The sequence below is a fragment of the Elgaria multicarinata genome, chromosome 20, assembly GCF_023053635.1.
Source record: "Elgaria multicarinata webbii isolate HBS135686 ecotype San Diego chromosome 20, rElgMul1.1.pri, whole genome shotgun sequence".
NCBI lineage: Eukaryota > Metazoa > Chordata > Lepidosauria > Squamata > Anguidae > Elgaria > Elgaria multicarinata.
This window is the reverse complement of record NC_086190.1, coordinates 13,111,520-13,125,385: the sequence shown is the minus strand read 5'-3', so window position 1 is coordinate 13,125,385 and position 13,866 is coordinate 13,111,520. Positions and strand designations below refer to the sequence as shown.

General features: G+C 45.5%; 1 protein-coding gene across 1 annotated transcript in view; it reads right to left on the bottom strand.

Moving 5' to 3' along the window:
• Positions 1–13,866, bottom strand: part of ACAP3 (ArfGAP with coiled-coil, ankyrin repeat and PH domains 3) — a 164,618-nt gene that overhangs the window by 76,397 nt on the left and 74,355 nt on the right. The window lies entirely within an intron of this gene.

The following is a 13,866-nucleotide window of genomic DNA, read 5'->3' as shown; positions in this document are numbered from 1 at the left end:
AATGAAACCCAAACAGCAAAATGCACCCCAAAACCCCAGATCATTAAATATATATATTTGAATTCCCCGTTTTGACCAGTAGGGGGCGCCATCACCTTATAGGTCAAGTGTGCCATATAAATCTATGGAAGCTTGTTCACCATTGGTTCATTTCACCTAATATATTAACCAGCAGCAGTTTCTCCAATGATGAGTATGATAAGTAATTTCCCTGGGGTTTTTTTTTTAACATTTGGTCTACCACATTTTAATTTACAATCTCAACCATTTCTTACCCTGTTCCTCCAGCACCATTTTGTAAATGGTGGCCCTTTGTTGTATGGAGAGGAGCATCCATTTATTATTATTATTATTATTATTATTATTATTATTATTATTATTATTATTATTATTATTATTATTATACCACCCCATAGATAAAGCTCTCTGGGCGGTTTACAAAGATTAAAACACTGAACATTAAAAACCGATATGCAAAATTTAAAAAGCATAAAAACAGACAATATCCATTTAAAACAACTCTTCTGGGGTCACATAAAAAATCAACATATGCTGTTAAATGCCCGGGAGAAAAAACTTGACCTGGCGATGAAAAGATAACAATGTTGGCGCCAGGCAGGCCTCGTCAGGAAGATCAATCCATAATTGAGGGGCCACCACAGAGAAGGCCCTCTCCCTTGATGCCATCCTCAGAGCTTCCCTGGGAGTAGGCACCCAGAGGGGGACCATAGATGTTGATCATAGTGTACGGGTAGGTTCATGTCAGGAGAGGCATTCCGTCAGGTATTGTGGTCCCAAACATGTAAGGCTTTATAGGTTAAAACCAGCACCTTGAACTGGGCACGGAAATGTACAGGCAGCCAATGCAAGCGGGCCAGAATCGGTCTTATATGATCGAACCTTGTGGTTCTTTCTTTCAAAGCAGCAGTTTCTGCAGCTGAAACTCTCCCCATGGCCCGAGTTCGATCCCAGCAGAAGCTGGTTTCAGGCAGCCGGCTCGGGTCGACTCAGCCTTCCATCCTCCCGAGGTGGGTAAAATGAGCTGGGGGAAAGGCAATCACGGCCGGGGAAGGCAACGGCAAACCACCCCGCTCTAAGGCCTGCCAAGAAAACGTCAGCGAAAGCTGGCGTCCCTCCAAGAGTCAGCAATGACTCAGTGCTTGCACGAGAGGTTCCTTTCCCTTTTCCATTATTATTATTAGTTACATTACATTAAATAAAACAATAGTGCGCCCATCAACAGGACCAACTACACCTTCATCCCTTTTCCCAAAATTGTAATATTTCTTGTACAGGTGTACATCCTTTCCCTCTTAACAAAACAAATTCCAAAAACGGTTTCCATATAATCTCAAATTCATTATAATTGCACCTTCCTTTTTTCTATTTTAATATTACATGTTAATTTATCATTGATAGCTATATCCCATACTTCTTTATACCATTCCTCAATCTGAATATTCACTTTGTATCTTCCATTTCCTAGCTATTATTAATCTTGCTGCTGTTAATAAGTTCGTAATCAAATCCTTAATAGGTTGTGTGTAGTTCACCCCATCATATATTGATAACAGTGCTACGCTCGGGGATAACTCTAAACTTATTCCAGTTATCTCTTTTATCTCTTTATACACCAATTGCCAGAATTTTTGTACACATTTACATGTCCACCACATATGAACATAAATGCCCACCTCCTGACATCCTCTCCAACATAATATTGAATATTTCTTCTCGATTTGATTAGTTTAACTGGTGTTAGGTACCACCGCCATACCAATTTATAAAAACCTTCTGGTTCCCGAAATCAATCTGGCCGCTGCATTTTGCACGAGCTGCAGCTTCCGAACAGTCTTCAAAGGCAGCCCTACGTAGAGTGCATTGCAGTAATCTAACTTGGAGGTTACCAGAGCATGGACAACTGAAGCCAGGTTATCCCTGTCTAGATAGGGGCGTAGCTGGTCCACCAACCAAAGTTGGTAGAAGGCATTCCATAGGGAGGAGAAATGAAGGATTCCAGTTATCCCATTCCTCATCCAGGTTTCCTCCTACCCTCCCCACTGAGCATGCTCAGTGCACATTGGGCTGGGTTCTTTTTTTGGTGGTGGTGGTGGTGGTAGGGATAGATTTTCTAAATATTTTTTGTACTTCGCAAACCTTGCGTTCCGCCAAGTACACCAACGCCTCCTTCTTGCATGAAGGAGGTGCTGCTTTGGTGATATAAACAAAGACACTACCGCCTGAACATCAGAAGTAGAAGGAGTTATATTAATCTAAGTATACCAACATTCTTCTGTCTTTGGGGAGCATGGAACATTTCCTGTTCCCAGTGGCCCGAGGGCAACAGATCCTTGGCAAAAGGAAAGCAGACTGTACCCCTGAACGTACGCCTGAACATCAGAAGTAGAAGGAGTTATATTAATCTAAGTATACCAACATTCTTCTGTCTTTGGGGAGTATGGAACATTTCCTGTTCCCAGTGGCCCGAGGGCAACAGTTCCTTGGCAAAAGGAAAGCAGACTGTACCCCTGAATGTTGGTATTGTTGTTTCGGAGGTCTTTCCCACGCCAGGCATTCCACACAATGGAACACCCTCCTCGCTTTTAAATAGGGATGTATGAGAAATCCCTTTCAATTCATTTTTGATCCAGATTGACCCAGTTCGCACCTTTCAGACTGAATGGGGACTCGGATGCAATCTGCCGTCCAAGCCGAAAATGCCCGCGCTTGCACCGCGATCCACGCCCCCCAAATGTGTGCGTGACGGCACGCGTACCTTTGAAAAACGTGCGCGAAAACGTGTGCAAATGCACTTCGGTCAATAAGAGGAGAAGGCGTACGCTTCGGAGGCGTGCGCAAGTGACGGGTGGAGTTGGGGGAAAAACAGGTCAGAAAAAAAGAGAAACGGGTTCTCAGGATGCAAATTGTTTATTTTCACAAAGCGTCGTGAAAACGCTTTGTGGATGTGTTGAACAGGCTGTAGATGTGTTGAACCGGTGCCTGGCTGCGACAATGGACTGGATGAGGGCTAATAAACTGAGACTCAATCCAGACAAGACTGAGATGCTGTTAGTAGGTGACTCTGCGGACAGGATGGGGGCATGTTCTACCGGTTCTGGATGGGATTGCACTCACCCTGAAGGAGCAGGTTCGTAGCTTGGGGGTTCTTTTAGATCCATCATTGTCACTTGAGGCTCAGGTGACCTTAATTTTAATTTTAGAATTTCTGTAAACCGCCCAGAGAGCCCTGGCTATGGGAGTTGTATATAAATGCAATAAATAAATAAATAATAAATAAATTGCATCCTGAGAACCCGTTTCTCTTCAAAGGATGCCACACATACAATACATTGGAGTAGTCCAACCGGGAGGTTAACAGAGCATGAATAACCGTCGCCAGGCTAAATTCCTATTCTTTACAACATTTTATTTCATCGTCGGGACGGTAGAAGAGCCAGTGTGCCTGGGGATAGTGTGGGCGGGATCTACACACAAGCCCCACCCCTAACAAATTTGGAAACATTCTTTCGAATGCTTGCCTAGGGCTTACATCGGTTTGGATTTCTCAGCAAACCCATTTCCTGAGGATTTGGGGCTGGTTGGTAACGATCCATGAAGGGAATATACCGTTCAACTGTGTTGGCCCAATAAAACCCTTAGAAACAATGTTTTCAGAGATCAGCTTCATGGTCTCCAATATTGAATTGACCGCCAGCCAAGATCATATGGAGAGGCTCAGCGGAGGGGCTCCTTGCGTTTAATTTTTCAAAACAAATTGAATTGATTAAACTTTATATATATATATGCGCTTGGCTTCTCATTTGAAACTGAAATAAAATCAGTCTGATTCCTAACGACGCAGTCATTTTCTTGGCTTGCCCAGCAGGCTTGGAACTGATTGTATGAAATAAAAGTTTCCAGAAAGTCTGTCTCTTCTCCCCACCCACCCCCACCCCGGTCTCCTAACCCCAAAGAAGTCATCAGGATGTGACTCACTCAACGCTGGTCACTTTGGATGGAGCCCTTTTCCAGGATTAAGAGGAGAGGGTTCATGCATGAAACTTCTTGGCCCCAGGGCGGTCCCAGCCCTAAAGGCAAACTAAGTAACTTTCTAAGCGGTCAAAATTTTAGGGCATAGGGCCAGGATCTGTGTTGCTCAAGAGCAGGGGAACTTGAGTAGAGGAAGAGTTCTGCTTATGGGAGATCCCACCACCCTCTTTTAGGAGATAACCCTCCACATACACACACACACACACACACCCCATAGCCTATCCCATGCTGCAGGGCCTCCTGACTCTCTGCCTAGCTGGAGGGGCTGCCATCCAAACTGAGGAATCAATTTGAACTCAACCCCAAGAAGGCATCTCAGCCTTGCGTAGAAGACACTTTAAACCATGGCTTTAACCACGGAGGTTAAGCCAGAAAGCCAGGCCGTGTTCAAAAGACACCTTAAACCATGACTTTAACCATGGTGGTTAAGCCAGAAGGCCAGCCTGTGTTCAGAAGACACCTTAAACCATGGCTTTAACCATGGTGGTTAAGCCAGAAGGCCGGGCCCCGTTCAAAAGACACCTTAAACCATGGCTTTAAACACAGAGGTTAAGCCAGAAGGCCAGGCCATGTTCAGAAGACACCTTAAACCATGGCTTTAACCATGGTGGTTAAGCCAGAAGGCCGGGCCCCATTCAAAAGACACCTTAAACCATGGCTTTAAACACAGAGGTTAAGCCAGAAGGCCAGGCCATGTTCAGAAGACACCTTAAACCATGGCTTTAACCATGGTGGTTAAGCCAGAAGGCCAGGCCATGTTCAGAAGACACCTTAAACCATGGCTTTAACCATGGTGGTTAAGCCAGAAGGCCAGGCCATGTTCAGAAGACACCTTAAACCATGGCTTTAACCATGGTGGTTAAGCCAGAAGGCCAGGCCATGTTCAGAAGACACCTTAAACCATGGCTTTAACCATGGTGGTTAAGCCAGAAGGCCAGGCCATGTTCAGAAGACACCTTAAACCATGGCTTTAAACACAGTGAATAAAGCAAAAATGCCTTATTCACCGTGGTTAAAGCCATGTTTAAGGTGTCTTCTGAACACGGCCTGGCCTTCTGGCTTAACCACCACGGTTAAAGCCATGGTTTAAGGTGTCTGACGAAAGGACCCGCTGAGAGGTTCTTTTCAAACTGTGTCCAGTTAATTAGGAATCACCCATGTGTCCCTTTTTGGGACATCCAAAAGTCCATACAGGTGCCATTTGTCACTGGGGATGTCAGAGAAATCCACAATGGAATCCAATGAGTTCAGACTTTTATGAATCCAACCAGTGGATTCCACAGTGGACCAGCTTTTCTTGAGTCGCGTGGATTCTGCGGACTTGCAGACTGTTCTTTCAACTTTCCCGAATTTTATATATATATATATATATATATATATATATATATATATATATATATATACAACATTCGAAAATGAACATTTTCCTCTATAGGCTCAAAGCATGAAAATGCACCTTTGGGGAGGGATTTGCACCGTTTGGGTGAATTTGTACATTTTCGCCAGTGCAAATCTATACGAATGCGAATTTGAGCAAATGCAAAGTTGCACAAATTCGGGGGAAACAGAGGGAAAGAAACCCTGATTCCATCAGAGAGGATGTTGGAATTAAAAGGAAGGAACACCGCCTCCCATATGTACCTGCCCGGACCTTAAGATCATCTACAGGGGCCCTTCTCCGTGAGCCCCTGCCAAAGGAAGTGAGGCAGGTGACTACTAGGAGCAGGGCCTTCTCCGCTGTGGCACCCTGGCTGTGGAACGAGTTCCCCAGAGAGGTCCGCCTGGCGCGCCTACACTGTACTCCTTTTGTCACCAGCTGAAGACCTTTTTATTCTCTCAGTATTTTAACACTTAATTTTAACTTAAATTCAAATTTTACTGTTCAAACTCTGTATTTTAATCTTATATCAATTTTGCTGCGTGGTTTTAGCCTGGTTGTGCTTTTTATACTGTATTTTGTATGTGTGCTTTTAACCTGTTGGTAGTTTTATTATGGTTTTAATTTTTGTGAACCGCCCAGAGAGCTTCGGCTATTGGGCGGTATAAAAATGTAATAAATAAATAAAGTACCTGACAATCTGTGAAACGCAGATGGAACGCATTTTACAAAATCCCGGCATCTTTATTTACCACGTCATTTTGGGCTTCTTTGAGCCTTCCCCCACCTACGATTCATACGTGCACGCATGTTTGGATGAAACGCATAAGGCAGCTGCCTTACTCTGAGTCAGATCATGGTCTATCCAGCACAACATCATTTTCTCCAAACTTCCCTGACCTGGGACCCTCCAGATGTTTTGGACTTCAACTCGCATCAGCGTCTTTTAACTGGAGACGCCAGGAATCAGACTTGGAAGCTCCAGCACGCAAAACAGGTGTTCCGCTGCTGAGCCACGGCCCGAGAGTTACTCATTGAGAAAACACCGCACAAAAAGAATGTTAACACCCTCCGGCATGCGAGCACCTAGAGGTGGCTTTTGTGCCGTGTGTCATCAATGAGCAGCTGTCTGTGACATACAGGGAGGGTGGGAGAGATGTACAACAATGGAAAGGACTGAAAACCAAGGGAAACGGAACATGCTCTGATTTCAGCATGAGTTTTAAGAACATCAGAAGAGCCCTGCTGGATCAGACCAAGGGTCCATCTTGTCCGGCACTCTGTTCACACAGTGGCCAATGGAATCAGTTACCTAGGGAGATTGTGGGCTCTCCCACACTAGAGGCCTTCAAGAGGCAGCTGGACAACTATCTGTCAGGGATGTTTTAGGGTGGATTCCTGCACTGAGCAGGGGGTTGGACTCGATGGCCTTGTAGGCCCCTTCTGATTCTACAATTCTATGGCCAACCAGCTGTTGACCAGGGACCAACAAAACAGGACATGGTGCAACAGCACCTTCCCACCCATGTCCCCCAGCAACTGGTGCACATAGGCTTACTGCCTTGAATACTGGAGTTTTAGAAATTCTCCTCGCTGAACCGGAATGTAGGAAGATCGGGACGTGGACTGGAGGATCCATGAAGAAAACGGAATGGCGTGCACATGCATTTGTAAACAAAAAGGGGGAAAGCTACCTTTATTTATTTATTTATTTATTGCACTTATATACCGCTCCCATAGCCAGGGCTCTCTGGGCGGTTTACAGAAATACTAAAATGAAGATAAAAACGAGTATACGAAATTTAAAATTCTGAAACACAAAACATACACACATAAAGCATTAAAAACCGTTAAAAAACTAAAACATGTGGGTGATTAAGATGTGCCGCCATACGCCTGGGCAAAGAGGAAAGTCTTAACCTGGCGCCGGAAAGATAGCAGCGTTGGCGCCAGGCGAGCCTCGTCAGGGAGATCGTTCCACAGTCTGGGGGCCACCACCAAAAAGGCCCTGTCCCTCGTTGCCACACTCCGAGCCTCTCTTGGAGTAGGCACCCGGAGGAGAACCTTAAATGTTGAACATAGTGACCGGGTATATTCATGTCGGGAGAGGCATTCCACCAGGTATTGTGGTCCCAAGCCGTGAAAGGATGTGATGGGACATAATCGCCCCATTTAGAAGACACCTTAAACCACGACTTTAACCACAGTGGTTAAACCAGGAAGCCTTACTCACTGTAGTTAAACTATGGAACTCCCTCCCACAAGATGTAGCAACGGCCATCAATTTGGTAGGAGAAAGGTTTCGAATGGGCAATTCAGACCTGTTTACATCACAAAAGACCTGCTCCTGGTGGAGATTCAGGGCAGTATGCAACTAAAATCTTTCTTGAGTATACCCATTGAAATGAATGAAACTTAAGTTAGTCCCATTCATTTCAATGGGATTACCCTAAGTAGGACTTTACTTGGATTCCAGCCGTAAAGGTAGAATTGACTTCTGCTGGAATTGAACAGCCAGCCTACTAGGAAGAGGGCCTTTTCTGCTGTGGCACCCCAGCTGCAGAATGAGCACCCTATAGAGATCTGCCTTGTGCCTTTTTATTTCCCCAGTATTTCGCATTTTAGCTTCCTAGCCTTTTAGCCCTGCTGTTTTAAATCTGTATTTTAAACCTCTGTGGGGCGTCTCGGTTTGATTCTGGTTGTGCTTTGATATCATGATTTTAAGCTTCCATATTTTATATCGTATACCGTGCCCTGTGGTTTTACTTTCTGTGAAAGAAGAGAGCGCTGGCGATTGGGCAGTGTAGAAATGAAAGAAATGAATAAACAAACGCCGTAGGCTGCATCTTCTTGGGGGCATGGCTTCCAAATTTACCACTGCAATAGTGCTCCTCAGAAATTTGAGCTGTAGCCTAAGGAGATCTGGAAATGATCAGAAATAACCTGTTTTGCTAAGCGCTGCTTTTCCTTCCCCCTCGGTCTGCTTTGAACTTGGGCGCCTATTCCCACGGGTGATTTATGTCTAAGTGCTCTGAGGAATCCGGTTTCTCTTTAAAGGCTTGGGATATTGTCGCCAGTGTTTTGATGTGTGTGTGTTCTCTCTCTCTCTCTCTCTCTCTCCTTTCAAAATTCTCTTCTACTTCCCAGTCTAAGTTTGCATCTGTTACTCTTTCAGCAAATGGAGAATTCATAGAATCATAGAACAGTAGAGTTGGAAGGGGTCTACAAGGCCATCGAGTCCAACCCCCTGCTCAAGGCAGGAATCCACCCTAAAGCATCCCCGACAGAGGGTTGTCCAGCTGCCTCCTGAAGGCCTCTAGTGTGGGAGAGCCCACCACCTCCCTAGGTAACTGGTTCCATTGTTGTACTGCTCTAACAGTCAGAACGTTTTTCCTGCTGTCCTGTCACTTGAGCCTGTTATTCCGTGTCCTACACTCTGGGAGGATCAAGACTTAAAAGGTTGTCACACAGAGGAGGGCCAGGATCTCTTCTCGATCCTCCCAGAGTGCAGGACACGGAAAGCCATCCAAATGGGTGGCCATCATTACATCTTCTACAATCATAGAATAGTAGAGTTGGAGGTGGATTATGGTATAAGGCCATCGAGTCCAACCCCCTGCTCAATGCAGGAATCCACCCTAAAGCATCCCTGATAGATGGTTGTCCAGCTGCCTCTTGAAGGCCTCTAGTGTGGGAGAGCCCACAACCTCCCTAGGTAACTGGTTCCACTGTCGTACTGCTCTAACAGTCAGGATGTTTTTCCCGATGTCCAGTCAGAATCTGGCTTCCCTTAACTTGAGCCCGTTATTCCGTGTACTGCACTCTGGGAGGATCGAGAAGAGATCCTGGCCCTCCTCTGTGTGACAACCTTTCAAGTATTTGAAGAGTGCTCTCATGTCTCCCCTCAATCTTCTCTTCTCCAGGCTAAACATGCCCAGTTCTTTCAGTCTCTCTTCATAGGGCTTTGTTTCCAGACCATCCTGGTTGCCCTAATGACTCCGTTTGGGAATAGGCCAGAATTAATTGCATGTCGAGCTTAAAGTTTAGCTCCAGAAGGGGATAAAATATCTTAGAAATGTCAGAGGAAGCCAAACAGCAGTGTTCCAGGACCTGAACCTGGGAGCCTAACTCTGGCAATGAGCAGGGAATCCTCCCTGTCACCTCACTCAAGTATGAGTAGTGGAGAAGGTGGATTTTCCACACACTTCACCACGGGCTTTAGGCCTGTCGTGTCCCAAAAAACCCATCACTGGAAGCACAACAGAAGCGTCACAGAGTCAAAACCAGTTGGCCCATGTGCGCCCACAGACCTAATTCCGGCCTGTGGACAAACACCCGGGAAGCCAGCTCTCACAACCCACTCCGACTAAAAAGGGTTGCCAACTTTTGAAGCCTCCATTTTTGAGTCGCAGCGACAAGTAGGCCCTGTTTATTTCCAAGCCAACCTGGGCCCCAAAAGCGGCGTATACAATTTTAATAAAATAAAAATACGAAAAAACACAAAGGTAGGCCCTGCTGTTTTGTTTCGTTTTAATTTTGGCCAGTTAATTTTATTTATTTATTTATTTATTTATTTATTTACTACATTTTTATACCGCCCAAGAGCCGAAGCTCTCTGGGCGGTTCACAAAAATTAAAACCACAATAAAACACCCAACAGGTTTAAAACACAACCAGTTAACAACCTGAAACACTACCACCACTCCGAAAGGGGCGAGCAATCTTATCAGGACAGAAAAAAAGGGGAGAAACAGGTTCTCAGGATGCAAAAAACACTTTATTTCAAAGCTATGTGTTCTTTCAAAGACCTTCCTCAGGGGTTGATAAGAGATGGCTGCAGAAATACTCCTAGCAAAGGTGATTGTCTCCTATGATAATCAATGGCGACTCCAAGGGAGGCCTTTGAAAGAACACAGGCCGAAACATGTCGGGCTTTGAAATAAAGACTTGGGATCTGTTGGATAGAGTGACCAGATGCAAAAGAGGGCAGGGCTCCTGCAGCTTTAACTGTTGTGATGAAGAGGGAATTTCACCAGGTGCTGCATGCATACAAATGACTCCTGCTGAAATCCCCTTCTCTACACAACTGTTAAAGATACAGGAGCCTTGTCCTCTTTTCCATATGGTCACCCTACTGTTGGAGGAGCCCTCCTCTGTGTCTCACCAACGCAAGACATTCGCTATGTTGGGACAAGGGAGAGGGCCTTCTCTGTTGTGGCACCCCGGTTGTGGAATGCCCTCCCCTGGGAGGCCCGACTGGTGCCAACGCTGACTTTATTCCAGCGACAAGTAAAAGCATGCCTTTTTAACAAAGCCTTTAATGGTTAAATTCACCTGGCTTGCACATTGTTTTAACTATTTTAATTGGTTTTACTGCTTTAAAATTCTATATTGATTTTAGCTGGATTAACGGTTTAATTTGTTTTTAGCTGTGTACATTTGTTTTATATGGTTGCATAATTTCGTTTTATGATCCTAGAGATATTGGGCGGGATACAAATGTTTTAATAAATAAATATAGATTCTTCATCCTGAGAACCTGTTTCTCCTCCTTTTTTTCTTTCTCAAGTTAACAACCTGACTTTGTTAGCGGTTGCAAAGCAGGGCTACGGAAGTCACGGGTGCCTGACCAGGTCCAGGAGTCCGATGGACTCCCCTGTATCGTCCCCCACCCCAAGACAGTCACCCTCTCGTGGGTCAAGTACCATCCACCCATGTCCACAGATTCCATTGTACACATCAGTGGAGACTCTGGAAATGACGCAATTCACACACACACACCGGCCTTTCGTAAATGGTGGCTGTAAAGGCCACATTTATGCCAGAGTAAAGGCAAAATGGAGGTCAAGTTTCTAGACTTTAAGACTGCAGACGCAGTAGGGTGACCCTATGAAAAGGAGGACAGGGCTCCTGTATCTTTAACGGTTGTATTGAAAAGGAAATTTCAGCAGGTGTCATTTGTATATATGGGGAACCTGGTGAAATTTCCTCCTCACCACAGCAGTTAAAGCTGCCCTCTTTTAAATCTGGTCACTCTAGTATAGCTCCTGCAGCTTTAACTGTTGTGATGAAGAGGGAATTTCACCAGGTTCTCCATATATACAAAGGACACCTGCTGAAATTCCCTTTTCTATGCAACAATTAAAGATACAGGTGCCCTGTCCTCCTTTTCATAGGGTCACCCTATACAAACACTACTAGATACTACATATGACGCTGTGTAAGTTCACACTCGACTCTTTGCCATTCGTCTGAAACCAATATATTGGGAACCTTGTGAAATTTCCTCTTCATCGCAACAGTTAAAGCTGCAGGTGCCCTGCCCTCTTTCAAATCTGGTCACTCTAGTATAGCTCCTGCAGCTTTAATTGTTGTGATGAAGAGGGAATTTCACCAGGTTCTCCATATATTCAAATGACGCCTGCTGAAATTCCCTTTTCTATGCAAATGTTAAAGATACAGGAGCTCTGTCCTCCTTTTCATAGGGTCACCCTAAGTCATAGGCTATATTTAGGGTGCAATCCTATGCATATCTAGGCAGAAAAAAGGACTACAACTCCCAGCATGCCCCAGTCAGCCATGTTGCCTGCGGAATTCTGGGAGTTGTAGGACTGTTTTCTGTCTGAACAGGCCTAAGATGGCGCCCTTACATAGCTTCGTATTTTTCTGCCTTATTACCTTACTCCCTGCAATGTGTTTTATATTATCCTAACCCCTGCAATGTGATATTATGTTTTATGCTGTGTTGGCATGTTTATTCGTTTCATATTGTTGATTTTATTGTGATTTCGGTTGCACTTTAAAAAAAAAAAAGCATTGTAGAATGCCTACAGCAATTTCTTTTATGGGGCATACCATCAATTAAATAAATAAATACCAGCGGCAGCTCTGTGTGTGTGTGTGTGTGTGTGTGTGTGCCGATTCAGGAAACGACTCCGTCAGGAAGAGTGCTGACCTTTTGCATCAATGCCAACCAAAAAGGGAGCCCACCACTCAGAGAGAGACAGCGTGATGGTTAATGGCCCCTAGGAAGCATACGTGAGCTCTCTCGCCTTGACGTAATCCCTAATGCCGCTGCACCGCTTCATTACCCTGAATGCAGCAGCCTGTAGAGATAAAGACTACTGATGTGTAACCTGCAGAGGCCTACCACTCCACGAGCTGGAAGCCTGTCCTTGTCATATCTGGCCCTGCTGCCCCTGGGTTGGAAGAAGGTGTTTCAGGTGATCAATCAGAATCAGACTCTGAAGTAGAAGAGTCGGCACCAGAAACAGGCCAGCCTGGACCAGTGGGGGAGGAAGCTCTCACAGGTTCTTCACCAGCTGGGAGTGAACCCCCTCCAGAGCTTATCTCGTCAAGGGCAAATAACACACAGTCAGTGGGAAGCCAACATTCTTCCAAAGGAGAGAGCACAGAGACGTTAGCCGATCCTAGAGTACGCCGCAGACTAAAGCAGGCGGAGCTAAAGGAAGGCGAGAGAAAGTCAGCCCGGCTGGCATCCCGTCAGAAGCCGCCTCAGAACTAGTCTCTCTGAAGTTAACGCGTCTTAGGAAAGGGCTTTCCATTCTTCTTGAAAGGACAATTGTCTCGCTTAGTTTGCCTAGGGGAAAGTTCCAATAGATTAGACTCTCTTCAGGTGGGAAGAGATGTTTATTGCTTGAATAAAGCCTTGTGGATTACTTAGCAGGCCTCGTTATTGTCTCCCAAGAAGGTAGGAGGTTTTGTTCTTGAGCCAGGAGGGGATGCTTCTGAAATAGCCCCTCCCCGCATCCAAATTTCACCCTCGGTCGGTGGGAGTCCTGAATTAACTAGCCTCATTTCCTGAGTACAGTTAAGGTGGCCATGTCTGCTACTTTACAGAGGGCAGTCCCATATCTCAAGGGGCCTTGAGAGGTCCATCCCCTCTTTGGAGTAGGAACGTCCATCACTAGGAAATCTGTTACTTTTTTTTAACCCAATGGAGTTCTGTGGCATGGACAACCCGCTTTGCATCTGCGAACTGTGCGGTGGGGCTGCTCCCTGATTTTTTTCCCCCCTTGCTCAATTTTGGGGAAGGTTCTGCGATCTGCGCAAATTTCTGAGCCACTCGCGCAAATCATGGCTGAATTTGCGCAAATTGCAGGCATTTGGCCTGGATGCACGTAATTTGTGCACATTTGGCTGTCATTTGCGCGCATTGCTTGGAAATGTGTGCAAATTGCAGAACCTTTTCCAAGATTGGGGACAATTCAGTCAAGATGTGCCACACCTGAGCTGTCTGTCTAAACTACAGCCAGTGTGGCGCAGTGGCTAAGGAGTTGGACTGGGAGTCGGGAGATCCGGGTTCTAGTCCCCACTCGGCCATGGAGACCCACTGGGTGACTTTGGGCCTGTCACAGCCGACCTCACAGGGTTGTTGTGAGGATAACATGGAGGGGATGATTATGTACGCCGCCTTG